The sequence below is a fragment of the Cupressus sempervirens genome, chromosome 5, assembly GCF_028749045.1.
Source record: "Cupressus sempervirens isolate cs-2001-9-10 chromosome 5, ASM2874904v1, whole genome shotgun sequence".
NCBI classification, from domain to species: domain Eukaryota; kingdom Viridiplantae; phylum Streptophyta; class Pinopsida; order Cupressales; family Cupressaceae; genus Cupressus; species Cupressus sempervirens.
In genome coordinates this window covers 958,114,812-958,141,667 of record NC_143122.1, presented here as the reverse complement: position 1 = coordinate 958,141,667, position 26,856 = coordinate 958,114,812, and the positions used below count along the sequence as shown (strand labels likewise).

General features: G+C 33.2%; 1 pseudogene; it reads left to right on the top strand.

Annotated features, from left to right (window-relative positions):
* Nucleotides 1-113: 113 nt before the first annotated feature.
* On the top strand, nt 114-11,640 carry LOC149559141 (uncharacterized; annotated as a pseudogene).
* Nucleotides 11,641-26,856: the final 15,216 nt, after the last annotated feature.

The window sequence follows — 26,856 nt, the reverse complement described above, 5'->3', positions numbered from 1 at the left end:
GGGATGAAAGAATGTAGCCGAAATCTGTAGCTCTCTGAAATGTTAAAGCACTTGCCGAATTTTCTCTGCCAAAATTTTTGGGATTAGTCCCACATTTTTTGGGTGTGCGCAAAATGCACGAGTTAAAAGTAAAGTGCCACCCGATGTATAAAAAAGGGAATGCAGGAGGCTTTTCTCTTTTCGGTGAGGGGTTGATGGGTTTTGTACAATGCCGAAGTATGAGTGGGCCGGTGGTGGCTTTCTTGTCTAGAAATGGTCATGGGTTTTCGGTGATGACTGCTATAAGTTTGTGGTAATGTGTAGTACAACCTGACTAATGCAAAATATTATCTGCAATTAAAAAAATATTTTCCCTACAAAAAAATAATAAATCTCCAAATGGCAGATCTGGGGTGTGACTGCCCGAGTCTGCTAAAAAAAATTTCTTTGCTAGGGCAAGAAATTTTTGCACAATACAATAATAGAAAATACAAATCTAAATTAAAATTAAATAACAGATCTAAAAATAATGATCATACCCAAATAGCAAATTGGGGCTTCTGGGTTTTGATTTGCAAAAAAAATTTTTCCTCACGGTCAACTTTGGACTAAGGTAGCCAAGTTTATAGTTGATTTTCACTAGTTCAGTGTTTCAGATGCAATGGCGAGGTTAGATCTAGCTCTAGATGCTCCCAAATTATGCAGCACTCTAGATTCATGCTAAGGTGATGAAGATAATGTGGTCTCAAACAGCTATGTGATGAGAAAATCTCCAAGTTGCTCTGATACCATGTAATAATTTGCCTAAGGGAAAAATTCACCTAGGAACTAAGAACTCAAACATAAGCACACAGTAGACCAAAGAGAAAGAGAGTATGATCAGAATGACAATGTATTTAATATGTCATCATTAATGTAATGTAATGTAAAAGTACACTAGGAGTGCTTGTATATAAAGGCCTCTAAGATACATCTAGAATGTCTCGTAATCAGCACCATGATGTGTCATACAACCAAGCACATTTCAACCGGATATGGGTTATCCTCCATTAAGCACAAAAGTAAGTGTAGTGATGAGAGGATAAGCCTACAAGAGTGTGACACGCAAAATAGTGTTGTAGACACCATGTGCTAAAATAGAGTTGCATACTCCTATGTTGTCTACATGACAACTCAAAAAGGTGCACAAACTCCTAAGTATCTCACAAATAAAAATAATTAAATTATGAAAAATAATTAAATAATGCGTAAACCTAAGTAAACATAAGTAAGTGTAAATAGTAAAGTATGTATTTACACCAACAAATTCATTTAAAATTTCAAATACTTATTTTTCCATACCAAGATCATAAGATCTCCTCCTTTTTTCCTATTCTCCATTGCATGACCCATTTGTGCATTGATCACGTCCTTGTGATTAATCAACTTGGATAATTCCTTTTGAGAATTTGGGTTCAAGGTAAGATCCCATTTTCTTTCTATTCTTTTTTGTGAATGTTGAGCTGTTGTTTTGCATGATGCTTCATGGCAAGAATCCTTTTGAACTCCTCTATTGAAAATCTAATCCTAGGATCAACTCCAAGGTTTTAAGTAATCTTGTGACCTATTGGAATCCACTCAGTTGAAGATAATCATTTTTGTTTATAGGGGGGCCTTTGTTGTTTGTAACCAATTCAGATAAGATGTTTGATATGTTGTTTCTAATAATAACCACAAAGAGAATTTTTTTCCATATTTTCTATTTTTATGATGAAACACAATCTAATCAATGCAACTATATGAATTCCTAATTTAACCAAGGGTTAGAAAAGAAAATAGCAAAGATAAGGTAATGAGAGATGAAAGCAAATAATATGAAATAGAAATTTCTAATAGACATAAACCACTAAAAACATGTCTGCAAGTTAAATTGTCAAAAAGATTGAGTAGAAAACCAATTAAAATAGGAGTAGCACTTCCTCAAATCCACTGATGCAATTGTTGATGGGAACTTAGTAAAAACATGAAGATGCTTCACATCTCATCAAATTGCAAGGCCACATAAAGTGTGTTCATGTGAGACAAGAAGCTATGTAGGAACAATAGGGTGATCTCTTCTCCAACTTGATACATCAACGCAATTCATCAACACACAAAATAAACTAGAACTAAAAGATCACATGATAAAATATCTTATCCAAATTGGTTAGAACTAGTAAAGGCCTACTTGTGAAGAATAAATTTATCTTCAATTGAACGGATTCCTATGGGTCACAAGATCACCTGAAATGTTGGAATTCATCCTAGGACTAGCTTTTCAATAGAGGAGTTTGAAAGGATTCATGTCTTTAAGCATCATGCAAAATGATAGCTCAATAGTGAACCTGAAAAGCTTGCCCTCTATGTTTTGTAGAATTAGGTGCCCTATTATTTTTGTTGTTTTTATATTTCATTTCATATTTATTAGGTCTTTCTCTATATTTGTTAAAAATACAAAAAAAATTCTTGCATTTCATTACTATGAAAATTATTAATATGCTTTGGTGTGTGGTTATGTTCTTTATCACCCTTCTTTTAGCACCTCTTTACCATACTTATGATTTTTATTAGAGTATTATTCACTTTATTATGTTGATGATCCTTCATTTTATTCTTCCTTATGCTTTTGTGAACTTGATTGATACTAGTCTTCCTATATTCAAAACACTCATTAAATATTCATGTGGTGGACTTATTATTCTTTTGGATTATGTGAAGGATTTGGTAGATGATACACCATCTCTTAATCTTTCTAATTTGCATGCTATCATTCCTAATTTAATCCTTAATTCTCCATTTTCTATCCCTAGTTCTTCTCATACTTTTGGGAAGGTTCAAGCTATAGTTCACAATGCAGATGTGCAAGACTTCTTTGATTTACATTCTCCTTTGATCCTTGATAATATGAAAGGAAAAGGTAAAGAAATTTCATCACAACCTATTATTCCACCTTATAAAACTTTTACTCATGAATATACTAAACAATCACTTCCTATTGAAGATTTACATGATATGTACAGTAGAGTATATAATATGATAAATAAAAAAGGTTATAAAGTTTTAGAACTTGGAGATAATGAGTGTGGTATCAAGTATCTAGTTCATATACCCCCTAAACTAGATTTTTGATGGTTTTGGTTGTTCAAAATCTCAAGTTAAGGTAGGTGATATTAAAAAACATCATCCTCATCTTCATAATTTTCTTCCTACACATACTTTAGATAACCCTAATATTTGTCAAGAGGTTTCTAAATAGTTCTATGCTGAATTAATAAATTCCAAGAAAGAAATATTATGACCTATACAAAAAGATGCTTTGCAAAACTACAAATGCTCTTTTTATTATCATAATACACACTTACTTTTTGATTGTAGGCATTTCAAATTCTATGTTTGTGAACAAGCTTCTTTAAGAATTATATCTCACTCTCATGCAGCTTTACAATTCCTTCATAATTTTGATATAGGGGATCCCCCTGATTTTGATATAATATAGATCTCTTTTCCTCTTGTCTCTGGACAGGGGGCCAATAGGTGTATTTACATCCAATCTCTTAGAATGCATTAGGCCTTTTATTATTCTTAATTGGTATTCTTTCCTCCTATTTTTCTATGATTTCATATTATTCTCTATTCAAGGTATATTTTCTAAGATGTGCTTTTCAAAGGTTTCCCTTGTCTTCATATTTGGAGGGCAAGGATCTTCCTTTTTTCTCTTTGTCTAGGGAACTTCTTTCCTTTGCTTGGTGGTACTTATTTATATTGCAATATTATTTCTTCATATTGAAATATCTTTTTACTATGGATAGTCTTTTTCTTTGAGAGGTTGTTGTCCTAGCTCATCACCTCTTCTCTATGTTGTAAATTGTGTTCTTTATAAAATCATACCATTGCCTTGGTGTTAGAGTTATTTTCCTCATTCCAAAGATTCATTTTCCTCTTCTTTATAGGAGGGCTCAATGATGGAATCTTTATTCCTACTTCGTTTATCTTTAAAAGATGATATTGTATCTAAAAGCACTCCTCTACGGTAGAGGTCTTGTTGATAAGATTTATTTCATTGAGGATTCTTTTCCCATAAATGACATATTATTTTCACAATTATCTATACTCTTAGATGTAAGGTTGATATCCCTTTGCTAAGAATAGAGTATACATTAATGCATTTAGATTTCCACAATCCATGATAGTTATACTAAGATTCTGGATTAGATTGTGTGAAGATTTTTTCATCAACATTTTGAATCACACTACTTGATCCATCATCAGGATGAGAGAGTAGGTGTAAAAAAATGTGTATATATTTTTGTTAATAGGATATATCCTTACATTTTGAAGTAGGTATCCTCTTCCTCTTCCTTACCATGTCTAGTAGATAGCCATGATAAGGAGGGGAGCATATATAGGGTCTCCCTTGTACTATAGTTTTATTTTATTCTATATGCTAAATATATGAAGGTAACACACATCAGACAAGATATCGGATAAATTATTATGAAGCATCCATTTTAAAAGTGGTTATGTCTAGGGGCTAAGGTTAAATAGAATATAATTCTCCCATGTCCGCCTTCTCTAGGAGTCTATTACCCAAATCTCTATATAAGGAAGCCTCCTCTCATTTTCTCTAACTGTGAATAAAAAGAGAAAGGCATGGGACAAGATATTAGATAAATTATTGTCAAGCATCCATTTTAAAAGTGAGAAAGAATTTTATTATTCAAGCATTCAAGTTTTCCATTGAAGATCAAGGATTGAAGCATTCAAGCCTTTGAAAGAATTTGGTTCAAGCATTCAAGATTCATCATTCAAAACTCAAGATCTAACCATCACGATGGTGTGATCTTTCTTCAAGATCCTTTATTCATTTTCTAGACATATTCATTCTTCTCTCAAGGTGGACTCCAAGCACACAGTTATGGAGGTTTTGGTTTACATTTTCTAATGTTATGTTCAATCTTTCATATCAACATACTTGTTTACATTTCAAATACAATTGCATATCTATTGAATATCATAGCTTCATTATTAGATTTATTTCTACAACTTGTTAGCATTCTATATTTCAATTCCATTATCAAGGTTGATTTCAAAACAGGATTCGACTAAGGAAAACCCCCCATCCAAACAATAAAACCATTTTTATTTTAGGTGCAAGTGTGGAACAATGAATTAAATTGTATATTTGGATACTCTTTTCATCAAACTAGTGCGATCCACAAACTTAAATTTTGTCAGAGCAGTGTAGGTAAATGTTGCTTTTGTGGGGGCAAAATTATGCCCCAGGCTAAGATTGTGCCCCGCTATCTGGGTGAAGATTGAACTATGCTCAAAAGGGGAAAAAAAATTGGGTTTCTCCATCTTGACATTTCTAGTTTGGAATGGGTTGCAGAATTTACAAAAATTGGGTGTAGACATCAGAAACTAGTATTTTTCGGCTTCATCCTCCCTTGAGGTTAGTATTTTTCTTCTATTCATTCAATATTTAAAGTACTTACTTTGTTGTATGAATATTATGGGATCTTCTCCTTTCTTCCTATTGTCCATTGCATGATCCATTTGTGCATTTATCACTTCCTTGTTGTTAATCAATTTGGATCATTCCCTTTGAGAATTTGTGTTGAGGATAAGGTCCCACTTTCTTTCTATTCTCCATTAGAAATTGAATATATTAATAAGGAAATAAATTTATTATTTATCATCCCCATTTCCTATCTGCACAATAATATTTACAAGAGTAGAGAAAACTGAACTAGGAAAATAGACATTACATTTTACAATTATCCTTTTACATGAGAGTAGATTTCTGCCAATTAAATGAATGATGCAATTTTTCACAACATAATGTGCAAAGGATTCTAAAAATAAATGATACTTGGCTTTGGGTAGGGCATTAACTTCTAAAAACTTTGGCTCTTCTATTAAAAGACTATAGATGATCCTATGTTGAGACAATTTCTAGGTTTTGAGTATGATTTAGAGATTGTGATAGGCTATGTTCCTTAGTCTTCTCTAAAGTCAAAGGTTCACTTCTAAAGTTTTTTATGGATACCATCAGAATGAATTCACACAATAGGGAGATGGGATTCTAGGGTGAGGTAAAAGACCTTATGATTAGCAAGATGATCAGAACCAAGAATAGCTTGATTCATGGGGAAATTATAATTATTGTGGGGAATTTTTTTATTATCTAATAGACAAGTAAAAACATAATTTAGACATTATGGCCATGTTTGTGGCAACCATTATGCATGTAGATAGGGACAAGGATGTCATTATGGACTTGTGTAGAGTTTTCCTTAGGGGATCCACCATTAAGAAACTTGACCTTGTCCTAGAGCACATAGATAAGGAATTCTAAATCGCAAAGATAAGTGAGTATAAAATCCAAGATGAGCTAGTCTAGGTCTCCCCAATTCTCATTATCAAGAACAAAAGGAACTTTAAGAAAAGATTCAAACAAATCACTCAAAACTGGATGTTTCTTCTAGTAGCTACAAACACCTTGCATATGTGTTGACTAGAGGGGAATGATGATGTATCTACATGAGATGTGACTAAACTAAATTATGCTCTACAACAATAAAATGGATGAGGTCATTTATTTTACTCTCTAGTTGACCATTCTTCTACCTTATATTGTAGATAGTCTAGATAAGTTTTTAGTGTATCAATCTAAATCAGAATTATTATAAGTTTCTTTCATATACATTAGTAGTGTTCATTTTCTACTTTAGGTCTAGACATTTTCTTCTATGGGCCTATTATCAAATGACGCTCTATAGTTTTGGTTTAATTCCCATGTATACCAATAGAAGATCAAGATCTAGTATGGTTAAACCCATTGTGTCTTATTTTGAAGCCCACCGTAGTTTGTATCTCTTAGACCTTTGATGAGTAGTAATGCTTGGTTAGTTCAAGCTAATAGGGTTTTTATCATAATAATACACAAAAAGATATACATTTTGGCTGAAAAAAATGTTATATAATTTGAATTATTCTCTCAATGGAATTTTGTCTTCTTTCTTTTAATTTAAGACCCGTTTCTTCTAAGAATAGTTGTGTAAATTCCACTCTACTTCTACCTATAAGCACCTAACATTTTTGAATTGTATAGAAAATATTTACTACTAAATAGAATTTAAATATGGCAACATAGGAATGAAACTATATGAGTTGAGATATGGCATAATCTATAAATATATTTCTAGACTAACAGAAATACATAATAGATTGAAATCTGCCTAAAAGTCTGAATGAATGAACATAGAAAAGAAAAATCTAGTAACAATGTATAGGGGTAAATTATAATAAAGTTTAATTATGGTTTTCTCTTAACTAATCTTGATAACCATTATGACATTTCGGATCCCCCTAGACTAGTGAAGGAATAAATAATATATGAATGTTAATATTGCATGACTAGAATTGCACACTCTTAATCATACTTGAAACGTAGCACATTTATCTCATCACCAACCGAAATTAACATACAAAAGAAGTAAATAACCAAAATTGTCGCTCGGTCATATTAATTTCATTAAAAAAAGGATAAAAATGTCTACTAAAAGGAATATTTTCCCTTAAGAAATGTCAAACAACATTATAAGAAGCATATAAATTTAGAAGCTATACAAAATAGAAATATTGAATGTTGATGTATATATCAATATAAAGTTAAAAGGAATCCTTTTTTAGAAGTGATTAAAGGTTTTATAAGACTAACAAAAGAATGAATTTTTCTTTAAGATGTTTCTTAGGTCCAAAACGAACAAGATGGTTACAAAAACTGGATCTTATTACGTGTTTGAGGAAAAAAGATGCAAGAAAATATGAAGTTGTCAAAACCAAACCCTTTGGAGAATCTCAAAATTTCTCAAATTTATGTTTCTTTAATAATGAGACATTTCTAATTGAAATTAACACTATGGTATGCACCTTTTAACTCTCTATTAGGAATTTGGTCCTAGGCATGGAGTTTTTTTTTCTCTGTTCCTTTCTACTAGTGCCCATTTGAACAAAGACATTGTCAATATTATTTTTCATTTTTTAATATAATCTATAGAACCTCGACATTTTACAGATGTGCGCACGCGTGTGTGTGTGTGTATGTGTGTGTGTCTATATATATGTGTGTGTGTGTGTGTGTGTGTGTGTGTGTGTGTGTGTGTGTGTGTGTGTGTGTGTGTGTGTGTGTGTGTGTGTGTGTGTGTGTGTGTGTGTGTGTGTGTGCACGCACGAGCACACACACAAACACACACACACACACCTACACATGTATGTATATATATTAGGTTTAAAAAAATATTTTTTCCACTTTCATGACTCTCAACTGTAAAGTAATCATTTATTTAAATTTTTGTTAATATTATATAAAATTTTAATTATCCTTCATTAATTTTGAATTTTTCAAATATTATGTTTTACTTGTTCAAATACATTAATACATTGAAGCTATGTCAGTTCTAATTTGGAATGCTAACAAATTTTTTTTTTTTGAATTAACAAATGTGAATATTATTTTGAAAAAAAAAAATCAAGTTTACAATTTGGTTTCTCTTCAATCTTAATTAGTTGATGAAATATTTAATTTATAAATTTAAATCTAAATATTTAGTCCTATAAATATTCTATTAACACCTAATAATTGAAATCAATTCAAATGTATACAATAAGGTTTCTAATTTAAACAAACCAAATTATTATTATTATTATCAACTATAGGTATAAAATTAATTGTAACTAGGGTAATATTCTTAACAATGTGCTACTTTTAGTAGCTTGGTTAGCAGAAGTAGGGGAAACATCTCTTAACTCTCGTGTTTGGTCTTCCTCCTCCATAATTATAGTGATGTGAGAGTTTTGGGGCGGATTGGAAGACTTTTGATTGAATTTTTCAAAGCCGGAGGTTGAGCCTTTCCTCGACCCAAGGTTGGAAGATATGTATTGTGTTTGTCAAGGTTGGAGGCATAGTCTGGTTCAATCTTATATTTTTGTTTAACGTCCTGACATGTATGAATCACCTTAGCTTATTTTCTTGTTATAATGATGATTTTTAGTTTTTCTTTTCCCTATGATCTAGTGATTGATGGTAGTTTTAGAGGGCACATTGTGGTCCTTTTTTTTTTGAGGGGGGGGGGGGGGGGGGGGTTTAAATTTTGTAGCTATTATGGGGGCTTGTCTCAAGTTTCCTAGTGACAACATTGACCATCATTGGAGGGTTAGTCTCTTGTGGACCTTTATCTTTGACAGAGCAAGAACTCATGTTATGACATATTTCATTACTAGGCACTGTATATGGTTTGTTACTAATGTCTAGAGGCTTGAGTGTACTTCAAATCAACACTCATTAATTGTTGATTTTCTAAATAAAAAATAATTATTATTTCTAATCTTACAAAATGTCATTACATCAAACAAAACTAGCATTACATTGCAAATAACTTTTTGACTATAATAGAAACTACACCTCACTATGCTGCACTTTTTTAGATGTGTGCTTTTTGTTTTTTAATGTTACAAAAGAAGCCATTTTCTTCACAAATCTCATTTTTTTTGTAATGTACAACTCAAATCTAATGGAATTTAGTAAGACTTCAAAATTATTTTTAATGTTATCACTTCAAATGTTTAATAAATTCAATACAAATTTAGATAGTTGACTTGTTCCATGTTTTCAAGTACCAACATATTCACTTTAATCTTCCTTGTACAAGTAGTTGACACTAGGTAACATATCAACTTCATCTATATAACAAATATGTAAGGTTCATCTCAAGTCAACACCTTATCAAGTATTGAGTAGAAAATAATGCATAGTTGAAAATTGAAAGTACAATTTAATGTAGGTTTAGTGCAATTTAGTCGAGTTAAATTATGCATATTTTAAACCATTGGAAAAATTATTTGCAATCTTTGGTCCTATGATTAAAAATTATGGAATGTCTTATATTATTCATCTAAGACTATTGTGAAATGATGAAATCTTGTGGAGTTGGTAGATAATCTTGGCAAAGTCTTTTCAAGATGGTCCATGCATGTTGGCTATTGATATGGATAATAATTCTTTCTTTTTGAAGACTCTATCAATCAAAATTTATTCATATAAATATTTGGTTAGGTTCATTAGTTTTATATAAACCAATTCATTAGCTTTTGAATAGTACTACATATATGATTGTGATAGTATTGTACACTATTTGATATAGCTTAGAGGTCATAGATGTATATGTTAATGTTTAATGAAGTTAAGCAATGTAATTATTTTGATATAGCTTATAGCGTAACTATTTTGTACCAGATGGCAAGACGTACAATCTACAATAATAACTGAAATAAATAAAAATTTATGTTGAAATTTGACTTAGTGTTGATAGGGTCACATGCTCTATTCTCAAAACATCCATTAAGAAATGTAGCTTCCCATGAGGAGGTGCCTTTGGGAAGCTTCGCGTGGCCTTCCTCTCGAACGAGCAAAGAAAGTAGGGCGAGAATGCCCTAGCATGATCAAGGAAGAGATTGGGTTTTGCAGGAGTAGCGAAGGCGTGGAGAGTCCCAATGAGCGGGGAGAGGAGAGGAGAGATCTAAGCTTTCACGCCTTGGTGAGAAAACCCATGAGCTGGAGCAGGTTTTCAGGAGTGAGTACGATCCTGAGCAGCAAGAGAATCTTCATGGAGCGAAACAATCCCTGGATTCGGTCCTGAGAGAGATCATCTACACATCTGCTTCGATTCTGCCTCTGTCAAAGGAGGAAGAGATTGTAACGGTCAAGGAAGGCGATATTCTGGCAGAGCTCGTCCATTTCTGCGAGGTATGCGGGAAAGGATTCAGGCGAGGTGGGAATGTCCGCATTCCCATGCGATCCCACGGCGAGCAATACAAAACACACGAGGCCCTCAAATCGAAGAGGCCGAAGAGGGTTGCAGGAGAATCGTATTTTGCATGCCCAGTAGAGGATTGCAGGCGGAACAGTGGGCATCCGAATTTCAAGCCCCTGAAATCGATGGTGTGCCCGAGGAACCATTACAGAAGACGCCACTGCCCCAAGATGTAGGCCTGCAACAGATGTGGGAAGGACTTCTCTTTTCTCACCGATCTTAAAACCCTTGGAAAAAGATGCGGACGCTCTTCCTGGCGCTGCTCCTGCACCGCCACGTTTTCTACCAAGAATAAGTTGTTCCACCATGTTGCCGCCCTCTCTGGGGAAGGTCACCACCAGTACATGCCTCCCACAACCACAACCACAACCACAACCAGCAAAGGCGAATGCTTGGATGCTCCTGTTCAAGACTTAGCACCGATATGTCTGTCCACTTTAGCACAAGGATCAGATGCCTCTGGCGGTGATCAAGATAGACTGATGCAAGGGTCTCAATACGCGGGGCACCAGACTCACTTTCCTTTTCTCGACGAGTACAGAGAGGAGAACGACTTGTACGGACCCCTATTTTGGTCTGACGGAGATCTCCCTTGGGCCTAGCCACTTGAACGTCTACGTTTTTCCAGATTCGTTTCAATAACATAGGCCGATCCATTCGTTTCTCTACATTGACCAGTGGTATTTTTTTTAATCTCCAGTCTATTTCAAGGCAAGTCTTAATAAGACTGCAGATTAGATTAGTTTCAATAACATAGGGTACTCAATTCCTTTTTGTGCATGTCAGACACAGATTTTGCTTTGGTACAGGTTAATCTCCAAAAAAAAAAAAACCTACCAAAGATAAAACAAAGACAATTTTTTGTCTTTCGATTTTTTTCGAAAATTTTTAGTTGTTTTCCACTACAAACTATGCAGATAGTGAAGATCAAATGTTGAAAATTTCAAAAAAAAATCCATGATGTTTTCAGTCTTTTAAATATTGGTCAATTATACATTTTTCTCGGAGGATAGCCACATCTTCTTACTTCTATCAACTTCAAAATGTTTAAAAAATGAATTTTCTCTGTTGTAACTTAAAGTGTTATGTTTTTGTACGACACAATATAAATAGATTCTATTTCATTCATCCTAATTGTTCAAATGAATACACAGTGTCTCTTTTATAGGCAAGTGTATAATATTCGAGAAATGTCTAGCATTAGAAGAGAAGACAAAATATCTGCATAGTTCTGGAACGTACTATGGCTGAAAACTTAAAAATCTAGAAATATTCAATGACAGAGAAAATTATTTTCAAATATAAATTAATATTTCTAACACTCCCCCTAATTTCTACTATCTACTATTACAACTTCATTAATATTTACAATTTCTAAAGCTTTCCTCAAAGTCTCAAATTGTCGTTGTGCTAAAGCCTTGGTGATGGTATTTGCAAGTTTCTCCTCTAATCTACAATGTTGTGGATTAATTTGTTTGTTACTAACTAGCTCTTTAATGAAGTGATACATTATGTTAATGTGCTTTGTCCTCTTGTGAAACACGTGGTTCTTTGAAAGTGCAGTAGCAGATTTGTTATTGCAACAGATTGTAGTAGGTCCATCTTGAGCTTGCACTAAGTCTTTCAAAATCTTTCCAATCCATATTGCTTGACATGTTGTTGTTGTTCCTGCTACATACTCTGCTTCAGCTTATGGGATTGTTATTACATGTTGCTTCTTTAAAGTCCAAGCCACAACACTTGTCCCAAGATAAAATGCATATTGAGATGTGTTTCTATCCTCAATATTCCCTACAAAATCACTATTTATATATCCAACTAATTGAAAATCATCTGAAGTAGAATACGATATTCCATGATTCATAGTTCATGTAGTATATCTCAATATTCTTTCTACTACTACCAATGTGAGTTCTTAGATGAGTCCATGAATCTAGTGATTAAACTCACTCCATACATAATATATGGTCTAGTTGTTGTGAGATACATTAAACTACCAACAAATCTTCTAAATATAGTTGAGTCAAAACCTTTCTCAGTATCTTATTTCTTTATTTTGGTTGCTACTACCATAGGACTAAAAACTAGACTACAATTTATCAACCTAAATATTTTCAAAACTTTTCTGTATATTTACTTCAAAAAAATTAAAATTTCTTTATATTTTTGAGTAACTTCAATGCCAAGAAAATATTTCATTAGTCCTAGATCGTTCGTTTCCAATCACCTTTTCATTGTTGATTTAAACATTTCAATATATAGATTGCCTATAAAGATCAAAACATCAATTTATAAACAAACAATTGAAATCTTACCTTGTTCATTGATCTTCTTATATAATGTTTATGCACTACTTGTCTTGAATCCATTCTCTATCATGTCTGAATCTATTTTGTTGTACTAGGCTCTTGGAGCTTGCTTCAATCCATAGAGTGTCTTTGTCAACTTATAATATTTGTCATCATATCCTCTTATTTCATATCACGGTGGTTCTTGCACATAGAATTCTTCTTACAAATATCCATGCATCCATTTGGTGAAGCATCCATTTGTTTTGAGCTACAATAACTAATATTAATTTGATAGTATCAAGTCTTCCTATGGTCACAAATGTCTCATTATACTCAACCCCATATTCTTTTAAAAATCCCTTACCTACTAACCTTTCCTTAAATTTGTCTACATCTCTATTAGCTTTATACTTGGTCTTATAAACTTATTTTACACCTATGCATTCTTTTTTCTTAGGAAAATTAACTAGTTCCCATGTATCAATTCTCTCAATAAATTATATTTTATCATTTGTTGCATTAATCCAATGCCATTCCTTAATTGCATCTTCAAAATATATAGGATCTTGAGAAAATAAAGAAAATTTTGATTGCAAATCTATTTTACTTTCTTGATCATAAATCTCTTTCAAGCTTCTAGTTTTCTTGCTTGTAATCCTTGATCTTAATTGTTCAAGTATAGGGCTTGAATCATTACTTGCTTGTGAGCTTGAACATTCTCCATGTTCAACTTAATTTTTTAAGTGATCTCGATCTAGACTTTTTGGTGGGGTTTCTTCTTGGTCACTTTGTTGATCCTTTTGATGTTCATGATCCTTTTTATACTTCCCATCATATGGAATTTTTGTAGCACCTATAACTATTTTATTTATATTTCTATCCTAGGATTTATACTCCTTAAGTACAACATCCCTACTTATAGTTACTTTTTTGGTAATAGGATTAAACAATCTATATGCCTTGGATTGCTCATTATAGCCAATGAAAATACATTTCTCACTCTTATCATCTAATTTACTTCTAGATTTTTTAAGAACATGTGCATATGCAATACAACCAAATACTTTTAGATGAGAAACACTGTGAATCTTTCCACTCCATTATTATTGTGAAATCATGTCCCTCACTATATTTGTTGGACTCCTATTCAAGATATAAACAACACATGAAACTGCCTCAGTCCAATACTCATTAGGGAGATTCTTACCTTTCAACATGTTCCTTGACATCTCCATTATTGTCTTATTCTTTCTCTCTACACCACAATTTTGCTATGGTGTGTAACTTGAAGTAAATTTCTTTTTAATTCCATGATCCCTACAATAATCTCAAAATTCACTTGACTTAGACTCTCGTCCTCTATCAAATCTCAATACCTTGATAGCTAAACCAATTTATTTCTCAACAAGAGCCCTTAATTCTTTAAATTTTCCAAATGTTTCATATTTGTATTTAAGTGAGTAAACACATGTCTTTCAACTAAAGTCATCAATAAAAGTTAAGGAAAAGAAATGCTCCCCCCCCCCCCCCCAATGATGGTGTTTTCATTGGACCACATATATCTAAATGTAGAATTTCTAAAGGCATGCTTGCTCTATATGACATCATTTTTGAAAAACTCTCTCTATGATGTTTGGCCAAAATACAACTTTCACATGGACTTAATGATGCTTCAATTGGGAATAAGCCTCTTACAATTTCCTTTCTTTGAAAAAAAGACAATTCTTTGAGATTTTGATGACCATACCTCCAGTGTCATATCCATGTCTTATCTCGACTTGTTGCCTTAAAACTTGTCGCGATTTCATCAATCATATTGCTCTTCATTCAAAGTGGAAACATTACATTATTTTTCATTTCTAACCTTGCAATCACTAAATTACTAAGAGGCATATCAAATATAGTGGACACATTTATCTCAAAAATAGCTCTAACACCTTTTTGACTAAGTTGCATAACACTTATAAGATTATGTTTCAAACCAAGTACAAAGTATACATCAGAAATAGATTTACTACCATGCCCTATTATGACATTGATTATACATTTTCCACTTACTCCCACTATCTCATTATTTCCCAACTTCACTCTTGATTTAATTAATCTATCCAATTTTTCAAAAAAAAATTAAATCTTATCATATTATTTCTGTAGCCACTATTTAGAAACCAAAAATCATTTGAACTCTCTTGGGATACATTGCAAGTAATGAACAATGTCTTAGAACTAATCTCTGATAAATTCACATTTTGCTTACTCTTATTATCTTGTTTCTTTGTACACTTATTTGAAAAATTTCCAAACTTCTAGTAGTAATAACATTGAACATCTTTGTATCATACCTCTATGATGTTTTGTTATTATTGCATCCCTTTGAGTTGAAGTATTGATTTCTCCCTCCTCCTAGTCTGAACTCTTTCCTTCTTGTTTTTGAAAATTACATTTGCCTATTCCTCTTGCTTTAAATCTAGAATTTCATTTTCCTCCACCTCTATCAAATGTCATTAGTTTTTTTTTAATTCATTATCTATTGAATTACCATTATGCTTGTTCAACCTATCTTCATGATTATACAGTGATCCAAAAACCTCATTTATAGATAATTATGTTAAATCCTTAATTCTTCAATTGCAACCACAATATTATCAAATTTAGGAAGAAAAATTCTTAATATATTCTTTTATTTGATGAACCATATTGATAACATGATTTGTAAAATGCTCTACAAAATCACAATCCTTCATTTGTAAATCCTCAAATTCTTTTCCAAGTGCTTACAATTTAACAATCTTTACCTTACTTGTACCTTGATATGATGTATCAAGAATATCCCAAGTTTGCTTGGTTATAACAATTCACCTAGTTTCTCCAAGAATCGAGTCATCAAGATTTTTATTTTTATTCACATTTAAAGTAGACTCGTCTATAGGTTCAACATAACCATTCAAGATTATATCTAATAATGCATACGAATCAAATATAAGATTCATTTTAAAATCCTTATCGTCATAATTATTTCCATAAAACATTGGAATTTAAGGTTTAAAACTCGTTGAAGCCATGCTAGATAGAAACTCATAAAAAATACACAATTCTACTGAATGTTAAATAGGGCAACAAGAAACTTAAGGATCTCACAATGGAATAGTTTATATGACTTTTTATCCCATTCTTTGTAGCAATGCCCTTTATACACAATGGTTCAAACTTCTCTTTCTAACATTTCTTTGATACCAGTTTGATATAGAGGCACAAAAAAAATGGAAATACTAAACACAATGTGATGTGACATAATATAAATAGATTGTATGTAACGCCCTACCAGGGGATCCAAAGAATTAATCTAAAGTTTCACTAACTTTGGTAGCATTTTTTTTTTAACATGAATGTAAAACCATTCACAACATAGTAGTGGAAGCAAGAACATCATTCAACTGAAAGTATACATAAACATACATAAGAGGTTACATTCCTTATGGATCCCTTAGCATTGAATCACATCTAAATTATTTATTAATGATTCCATCTAACATCACATCCCCATGAAATAATAAAGATAAGTCCAATATTCTTAAAACAATATACTTTGGTTCCAAATATCCCTTAATAGTTTAGATATCAGAAAGCTCAATCATCCACTGTACATGCCACAGGGTATGAAAGATATAAAAGAATATAATATGTGAAATAAAGTACATCATCATCCTATTCTAATCCATGATGCAATAAAACCACATGTCATACATGATACATTATCATAGAAGATATAAACATCCATCGTAAAGTATAACCATACATCAAAACATAACTAACTAAGTGCACGGTTCCTCCCAACCATAAATAGGATCATTAGACCATCATGGGCCCTAGCCATCACTCTGTGCGTAACATTCCAAATCATCAAAGAGATCATCGGTATTATCATAGTAGGAATGTCACTCCTAAACATACTACATCATATGCAGAAGAAATCTAACATACTACAACATGTGCATAAGAAATCTAATCATGCAAAATAAAGCATAAGATAGGTAAATAACATGGTCTAATAAATACTAATCATTAGTATAAGGATAGGTGTCTTCCATCATAATCCAAGAATAGAATGAAGATAGATGTGAACAAAGAATGCATCAGCCACGATGTCTCAAACGGATCTCAAATGGTAAGAGTGAAAAAGCACTACCACCTGACTGCGTGGGACCTAAATGGCTCACTCCCACTGCACTGAGGAGATAATCTCAAGTCCTGAATAGGTTATTAATCAAATAGTCTCAAGTCCCAAAAAGGTTATTAATCACATAGTCTCAAGTCCCAAATAGTCTCTAAGTCTAGGAATCCTAAAAGTACACTAACTCAAAGGTTCCAACCACAAACCGACATCTAATCTAAGAGGCACACAAAGACATGTAGGAAACCTACTATGTAAGTGAAAAAGTGTCATCACACGGATCATGCTAGAGTTACCCTGGTAGTCTCTCTATAGACCCCAGCCCCCTAGTGATCCCTATGCGACCACTAGTATCCTCTCATACTGACGAGGCATACTATAGAATGCAAGGTCGCAACCAAGCATTCTCTCTACTCCCATCCTAGTCTGTACTAGCACTCAAGGCATAGGCAAAAATAAGCTATTATCTTATTCGGTTCATTTAAGTTAGTATTAGGTGTAATTATTTCACTTATTAAAACAACTTACAACAAGCTACCCTAGCAACCACTTAGGGCCCCAACCCCCATTGCAAGCCACTTCCCAACACTACAAGTAGATAACCTACCTTAAGATCATGGAATCATAAATCACAAAATAACCACAATCCTATACAAGTGACTAAAAAAATACCAAAAGATAATCCAAAATAAGAGCATCAAATCTCCATGAGCAATTGAAAGTGTCCATAGATAGTCATGACCACAACAGTTCTCTATCTGCAATTGAAGGTATCACTGATAATCACAATATTCATTGGTTCTCAACAAGCAACCAAAAAGTATCTCAAGTCATACTGATTGAAGACTCAGAAATGGTTGAGTGAAAATATGTCACAACATGACATCATCAAGATCAAATAAACAATTCAATCCCATCAAGGTGACTAGAAAGTAATCCAAAACACAATTGATCAATAACTCATACAAAGGTTATATATATCATAGCTTACACAAGAAGACTGAAAAAAATATCGATCAGCATGCCATCACATAACCATGGTTGAGTTTAAAAGATCAAGATCAAAAGACATCATCTTGACTTCAAAAATCATAACCCCCATGCCTCTGGTAGACGTCATATAATTGGTCAACCAAATAGTCAACCCAAACCCAAAACAAGAAGCATAGAGAAAATGCAAAATGCAAGCACATGTTTTGGTTTACTAGAATTACATGTAGTTGAATTAAGTGTGGAGGTTTCAATTTTTATTTTGGATTTAGATATTAAGTGAGGGAACGTTTATACATTTTTTCTCTAACCCATGTACTTTTTTTTTATAGATAAAAGTTTCTCCCTATAACTCTTAGAATTCAATTTTCTAAATGTTCTATATGTTATTTAAGTAACGAACCCCATCGTGTCTCAATAGAACACATTGAAAATATAACATGGACGAATACAAAATTTTCTCACCATTATCTATCTTCCATCCTTGAGCAAATTAACTTTATTTATTTAAATTTAACTTATATTAATTTCTAAATAACTAAGTTAAATTTATAATGTTAAACTATCCATTAATAGATCTTAAATATTTAATTGTTAAAAGAAGTAATAAGATTCTCTTTATAATAATTATAATAATATTTAATAATTATTAATATATATAACAATTAATATATAAAAATTATATATATATATATATATAACAATATAAATTCTTAATAAAAATGAATTATGAATTATCGATTCATAGCAACATGTATATATAAACAAAAAAAAAAAGAGTTTAATTATACTTGCTCTGCCATTATAAATAGCAGTGTTGTGTAGCCTGCCTCTGTCATAGGGCCTGCCTTAAAAAAAAAAAAAAGGACGGGGTGGGGTAAAACCCCCCTTTCCATCCTTATTTTAATATTTTTTTTAAATAATTAAAAAAATAAAAATAAACAATGATTCCCATTTGCAAGTACACTGCGAATTTATTCTTTTCGCCACGCATGAGGTTATTGGGGTACAGGTCCATCCCTCCTAAATATTTTAATTAATTTTTTTTTACATATGTTATATATGTTAGAATTCTTTAGAATAACTGAGAGTGGGGGGGGGGGTGAATCAGTTATTCAAGGTCCAATGATGTCCAATACAACTTTTTCTACAAATCCTTAATGGTACATAACTAAAATTATCATCCATGTAATTGAATATTAAACAATCACGAAAAGTAAACATGCATCACACCATAACACTAAGGATTTGATAACCCAGAAACCCTCCAAGAATAAGAAGGTAAAACTGGAGTGGGGATAATACCCACAAAATAACTCTGCAATTGATTTCAACCACTTCTTATGGTCTGCTCTGTTAAATGCTACATCACATTGTTAAATGTGATCTTGTTAAAGGATTTAAGAACATTCAACTTGGAATGTCACCTTGTTAAAGGATTTACATAGAAGTGTTAGGATCACCCAAGTCCATGGGATTTATAGTCACCTACTCAAACGAATCTTTCATCCCTCTCTAAGGATCTCCTATCCTCCTCCTAAGGATTTCTTTATCCTTCTCTTAAGGATCTCTTTATCCTTCTCCTAGGGATCTCTGTATCCTTTTCCTAAGGCTTATCCACCTAGCAATGTAGGGTTTCAATATCTAATATAGTCGTAAGAAAGTATTAGAAGGGTTTTTGACCTGATATAGATTGCAACTTCAACCTTGCAAATTTCAGATCGCTATTTAGTCCTTTTCTTTGCTTGGCTTTCCACCCGTGTAGTGCTGATAGCTTGTTCACCCTTCAAGACCTGTCTCCTTGAGTTCTTCCACTCATTATGCCAATACTCTCTCTGGTCACTCAAATAATTCAGATTCTTGATGCTCTATTCTTACTCTTCATTATTTTTTTTGCATGATTACACTTATGACCAACTCCCTCTCATGCATGTGCACTTGATCTCTGACCTATAACTCCTTATAAAGAATTTTTGCTCTTGATTTCCTACTCAAATATTCCTCTCTAACTTTACGGTTTCAATGGATTAGGTAGGATACAATGTATCTATCCCATATCTTGTTTCTATCTAGAAACTTCATGATAAATCCATTAGCATTCACCAAAAATGTTTTACATAGTGTTCCGTGCCACCAGCTCATCATTCTTATCTTCTATCTGGTTCACAAAATTCTAGATAGCTACCATGTCGGCTCAGATCTGACAAATCTTTGACTTTTCAAAATAATGCAGCAACTTGGCATCATTGGTTTAGTGATGCTCGGCATCTTCTATGTTACTTGGCTTCTTAATATTATTTATTGGTGCTCAGCACCTGAAGCATTTTGTCTTTTCTCAGCACTTGAAGAATTACTTGGCATCCATTATCCTTTTCTTCTACTTGGCACCTAAAGGATTCTGTGTTACTCAGCCCCTGAAGACTTCTCAGGACTTGAAGATAACTTGGCACTTGAAGACTGCTCGGCACTAACTAGAACTTAGTTAATCCTTACATCTTTGATATGTTTTAGTGTGTCCATCCTCTGTGTCTTAGAGTATGTCATCAATGCACTATTTCATCAATGACTTAGCTGATCCTTTTACTTCATTACAACATCATAACTTCAACGTTTCTCTAGTTACTCTAGTTACATCTTATTGATTGCCACCTCCTTGTCAATCAACCAATTGATAGTATTTGGATCACTTAAGAAATTGTCATTCCTACAAGTAGTAAGTTTGACATCAATGACAAAACAATTATTGAAATGTTCAAGTTACCAATTCCATTTCTCTTCATTCATGATCTTTTTAATCATTTCCAACAATCTCCCTTTTTGGCATTGATGGCAAACCAAACTGATCAACTTAGTTACCACCAAAATTATATACGTTTGCTTTTGCTGATACAAATTGAATCCTTTGTTTTGATTCTCCCTCTGGAGTACTACATCCTTACGTTGTATTCTTGATCCTTCATATATATCTCCCTCTTACTTTTTATTGATTAGTTTCTCATATATCTCTCTCTTTGACATAAATTCCAAAGATGTAGCATCTTTAACATGCTAAATATAAGCTTTGTATCTCATGTTTTCTTCTTCTCTCACCATGCTTGTGACTGATCTATAGTTTCTGTTCCTGTTGTCATCCTCTGCATCATTCTTCTGATAATTCAATGATCTACTCTTGTTGATGTAGGGTAGCTTCTATGTTGCTTTAGACTGCTTGAGTTAGGGGCATTACCCCCAACTTGGCTCTAAGATATTCATAAGCATCCTTGGGCAATGATTTGGTGAAGATATCTATAATTTGTTCCTTTATGTGAATGTACTCCATCTTCACTTGTTTGTCTTCCACCAATTCTCTGACATAGTGATACTTGATTGCAAATGCTTGGTTTTTGCATGCATTACTAGATTCTTGGATATGTTTATAGCACTTGTATTGTCACAATACAGTATCACAGGTTTAGTTACCTCTTCTTTCATTCCTTTTAATAGATGTTTCAGCCACACAATGTATGTGCAATTGACTGTTGCTGCCACATATTCTGCTTCTGCAGTGGACTGAGATGTGCATGTTTTTTTCTTACTAGTCCAAGTAACTAGCCTTTTACCTAACAATAATGCTCCTCCACTTGTGCTTTTCTTGTCATCAATGTTTCCTCCCCAATCTGCATCTGTGTTTGCATTGAGCTCAAACTCCTCATTCATTTTGTAATATAGGCCAAAATCATCAGTTCCTTTGAGATACCTCATTATCCTTTTTACTACCATGAGATAATTTTCTCTAAGATTGGTAGAGAATCTAGCCACTATTCCAACTGCTAGTGCTATGTTTGGTCTTTTATGTACCACATATTGTAGTTTTCTAATCGTGGATCTATAGATTGCTTGATTGACTTCAGCTAATACATCATTTTTAGATAGCTTATGTCCTATTGCCATTGCTGTGCTAATAGGTTTAGAGTCTTCTAATCCAAACTTCTTGAGTATGTCCTTGATGTATTTTGATTGTGTCACAAATATACCATTTTTTGGTTGATGCACCTACAATCCTACAAAGAACTTGATTTCTCCAAACATAGACATTTCAAACTCATGTTTCATTTTGTCAGCAAAACTTTTGCATAGTACTTCCTTTCCTCCAAAAACTATATCATTCACAAATATTTTAGATACAAGAATATCCTTACCTCCTTCTGATTTGATGTACATGTTGCTATTATCATTAGTTCTTTCAAATCCTATTTGCACCAAATACTTTTGAAGTCTCTCATACCACTCTCTAGGGGCTTGCTTCAATCCATATAGAGCCTTGTGTAATTTGCATACCTTATTTTTGTTCTTTTCATCAATAAAACCTTCTGGTTGCTCTATGTAGACTTCCTCTTCAAGTATACAATTCAAAAATGTGGACTTTACGTCCATCTAATAGACTCTAAATCCTTTGAAGGCTGCATATGCCAATGAGGTCCTTACTCCTTACATTCTAGCAACTAGAGCAAAAGTTTCTCCATAATCTAGTCCTTCTTCTTGTGCATATCCTTTGCAAACTAGTCTTGCCTTGTTCCTTTTGATTTCACCATTTTCATCTAACATGTTTCTAAACACCCATTTGGTTCCAATCACATTCTTATCAACTGGTCTTCAGACTAAGGTCCATGTCTTGTTCTTCTCAATTTGATTTATTTCTTCTTTCATAGAATTATACCAGTCATCATTTGTTATGGCTTCACTTACTATTTTTGGTTACATTTTGCTGAGCAGACATGTTTCATTTCTGAGTCTATTCCTTGTCATGGTCTTGCCTCTTTGTTTCCAATAATTTGATATGCAAGATGATATCTTTTCACATACTTTGCCAATACAGGTTCTTTCCTTGTTTGCAGGTTGTCTCTTTCAGAATCTGTATCCTTATGTATATTTTCATCAGGTATTTGTTCATTTTCTTCTTGTTGGCTATTCTCAGAGTCTGAATGAACATTTTTTGTATTCTATAGCTCGGCTTCTGAATGTGTCTGTTGTTCAACATTCACTATCTATGACTCGACAGATGCTAGATTTTGTTGTTGATTGTCATTCTGAGTTGTAACTTCATCATTATTAGGTATACCTTCATAAAAGTATACAAAGGTCTTGTATTCTTCTACTTTCTTGGTGTTCTCAACACTTTGAACTTCTGTAACCTCATCAAATTTCACATTTGTGCTTTCTACTACTTTGTTAGTGTTACCATTCAAGCACTTATAAGATTTGCTTCTAGTAGAATAACCAAGAAATGTGCTTTCCTGACTCTTTGCATCAAACTTTCCATTCCTAGACTCATTATATATAGCATTTGCATCCAAATATTTTGAAATGTTTTATATTAGGAGAATTTCCATACCATAATTCAAAAGGTGTTGCATTTGTACCTTTCCTGACTTGAACTCTACTGAATGTGTAGACTGCAGTACTTACAGCTTCTCTCTAGTACTTGAATGCAACATCTTTCTCCATCATTAAGGTCTTGGCATAGGCAATAACTAATCTATTCCTTCTCTCTGCTATACCATTCTAAGGTGGAGTTCTAGGTGCTGATGTCTGCCTTTTATTTCCTCTTTCATTGTAGAACTCTTCAAATTCTCTTGATGTGAATTCACCTCCTCTATTAGATCTGAGACATTTTAGGCTCTTTTCAGTTTCTTTCTCAATTCTAGGAAAGTACCATTTGAACATTTGGAATGCATCTGATTTTTGTTTCAGGAACATGACTATCATCATTCTTGAATAGTCATCTACAAATAGCATTATGTATCTGTCACCTTTGTAGCTTTGTACTTCAATAGGACTGCAAAAGTCAGTATGAACTAGCTCTAAAACTTCATTTGAAATATAAGACTTGCTTTTGAAAGTTGACTTGGTCATCTTCCCTAGTTGGCATTGTTTACACATGGTGTTATTAGGCTTCTTCAACTTTGGTAGACCTCTAACTTTCTTCATTTTGCTGATGCTTATTAGATTGTCAAAATTTACATGACATAACCTCTTGTGCCATAACCATACATCATCAGTTTGAACAATAAGACAAGAAGCATCTTCCATGTCTATGTAAAACAAATTACTCTTAGTCTGATCACCTTTTCCTATTAGACTTCTTTGAGAATCATAAATCTTAGCAACGTCCTTTTTCAAATTCAACCTTACATCCTATGTTGCCAAACTATGAGACACTTAACAAGTTATAATTTAGGCCTTCAACATAGTATGCATTATCACGTGATATCTTTTCAGTAAACTTGATACTACCATTCCCTTTTATCTGACATGGTGCATTTTTACTGAATCTAACACTATTTCCTTCATATTAAATAAAGGTAATGAGCTTACTTTTGTCTCTAGTCATGTGATGAGAGCATCCACTATCTATGATCCATCTATCATTCTTGCTCATGCAGGTTACCAGAGTAGTTGCTTGATCTTCATCTGATTCATCTTTAATAGCCACATAGGCTACTTCATCATCATTCTCATGAGAGTATTCTTCAACAATATAACATCTTTTGCCTTTACCTCTATATTCCTTGTTGTCCTCTTTCTTGTTCTTGAAGTTGCCCTCATCCTTGTAATTTTTCTTTTGTGTGCATCTGGTTGTAATGTGACCAACTTCATTACAATTAAAACAAATGAGTGGTAGCTTACCTTTGAATTTGCTTCTTCCTCTATGAAATCTTCTTTCTAGTAATGCCTCCAATTAGTCTTTATCATCTTCATCAGTTTTACTGTCACTAGATACATACTTTCCTTTTACATTCTTTTTTTCTGTTTGCACCTCATCATTGTCTTTTATTGTCATCTTGGCTTTGAATGCAGATTCAAAGTTGGATAGCTCAAAGGTAGTGAGTCTTCCAATTATTCCTTCAAATGATACTATGTTGCTTGGTACACACCTTAGTTCTTTGATGGCTGATACTCTTATAGCATAGATAGGAAGCAAAGTTCTCGATTATTTGCTACATACTATTTTGCTAACTGTCTTCCTAGGATTCTTATGGCACTGACTACTTCCTTCATCCTTGCACCATATTAAGTAGCATTCTCTCCTTCTTCCATTTTCATATCATCAAATTTTCCTCTTAGGCTTTCTCTTTTGGCTCTCTTGACATTGTCATCTCCTCCATAGATTCTTGATAATGTATTCCATATCTGATGTGAAGTATCACATCCTTTGATGTAATCATACTTGACATAGCTTAATGCTGAAGTAATATCTAACATTGCTTGATTGTGCTCTTTCATCTTGCTCATGTCATCTGCAGTGAGGGGTCCTGCAGGGTCTACATGGTCAACTGTAATTGAGGTCTGTGCATAGTCACCTATTGATCCGAGGTGTAGCTTCATCAAACTTTGCCATGCAACAAAGTTATCTTTTTTTAGCTTGGAAACTTCTCTCTTGGATATCTAGATCTTCCTACTACTAGTACCTTGAAACAAATCAGCAGTGTGCTCTGATATCAATTGTTAGAATTCTTTAGAATGCTAGAGAGCCAGGGGTGGGGTGAATCAGTTATTCAAGGTCCAATGATGTCCAATACAACTTTTTCTACAAATCATTAATGGCACATAACTAAAATTATCATGCATGTAATTGAACATTAAACAATCATGAAAAGTAAACATGCATCGCACCATAACACTAAGGATTTGATAACCCAGAAACCCTCCATGAATAAGAAGGTAAAACTGGAGTGGGATGATACCCACAAAATAACTACACAATCAATTTCAACCACTTTTGATGGTCTACCCTGTTAAAGGCTACAACACATTGTTAAATGTGACCTTGTTAAAAGATTTAAGAACATTCAACTTGGAATGTCACCCTATTAAAGGATTTACATAGAGCTGTTAGGCTCACCCAAGTCCATGGGATTTCTAGTCACCTACTCAAAAGAATCTTTCATCCCTCTCTAACGATCTCCTATCCTCCTCCTAAAGATCTCTTTATCCTTCTCTTAATGATCTCTTTATCCTTCTCCTAGGGATCTCTTTATCCTTTTCCTAAGGCTTATCCACCTAGGTGTTAAGCTAACCTAGCAATGTAGGGTTTCAATATCTAATATAGTGGTAAGAAAGTATTAGAAGGTTTTTTGACCTGATATAGATTGCAACTTCAACCTTCCAGATTTTAGATCACTATTTAGTCCTTTTCTTTGCTTGGCTTTCCTCCCTTGCAGTGCTAACATCTTGTTCACCCTTCAATATCTATCTCCTTGAGTTCTTCGACTAATTATGCCAATACTCTCTTTGGTCACTCGATCAATTTAGAGTCTTGATGCTCTGTTCTTACTCATTATTTTCTTTGCATGATTACACTTATGACCAACTCCCTCTCATGCATGCACACTTGATCTCTAACCTGTAACTCCTTATAAAGAAGTTATGTTCTTGATTTCCTGCTCAAATCTTCCTCTCTAGATTTAGGGTTTCAATGGATTAGGTAGGATACAATGTATCTATCCCATATCTTGTTTCTATCTAGAAACTTCATGATAAATCCATTAGCATT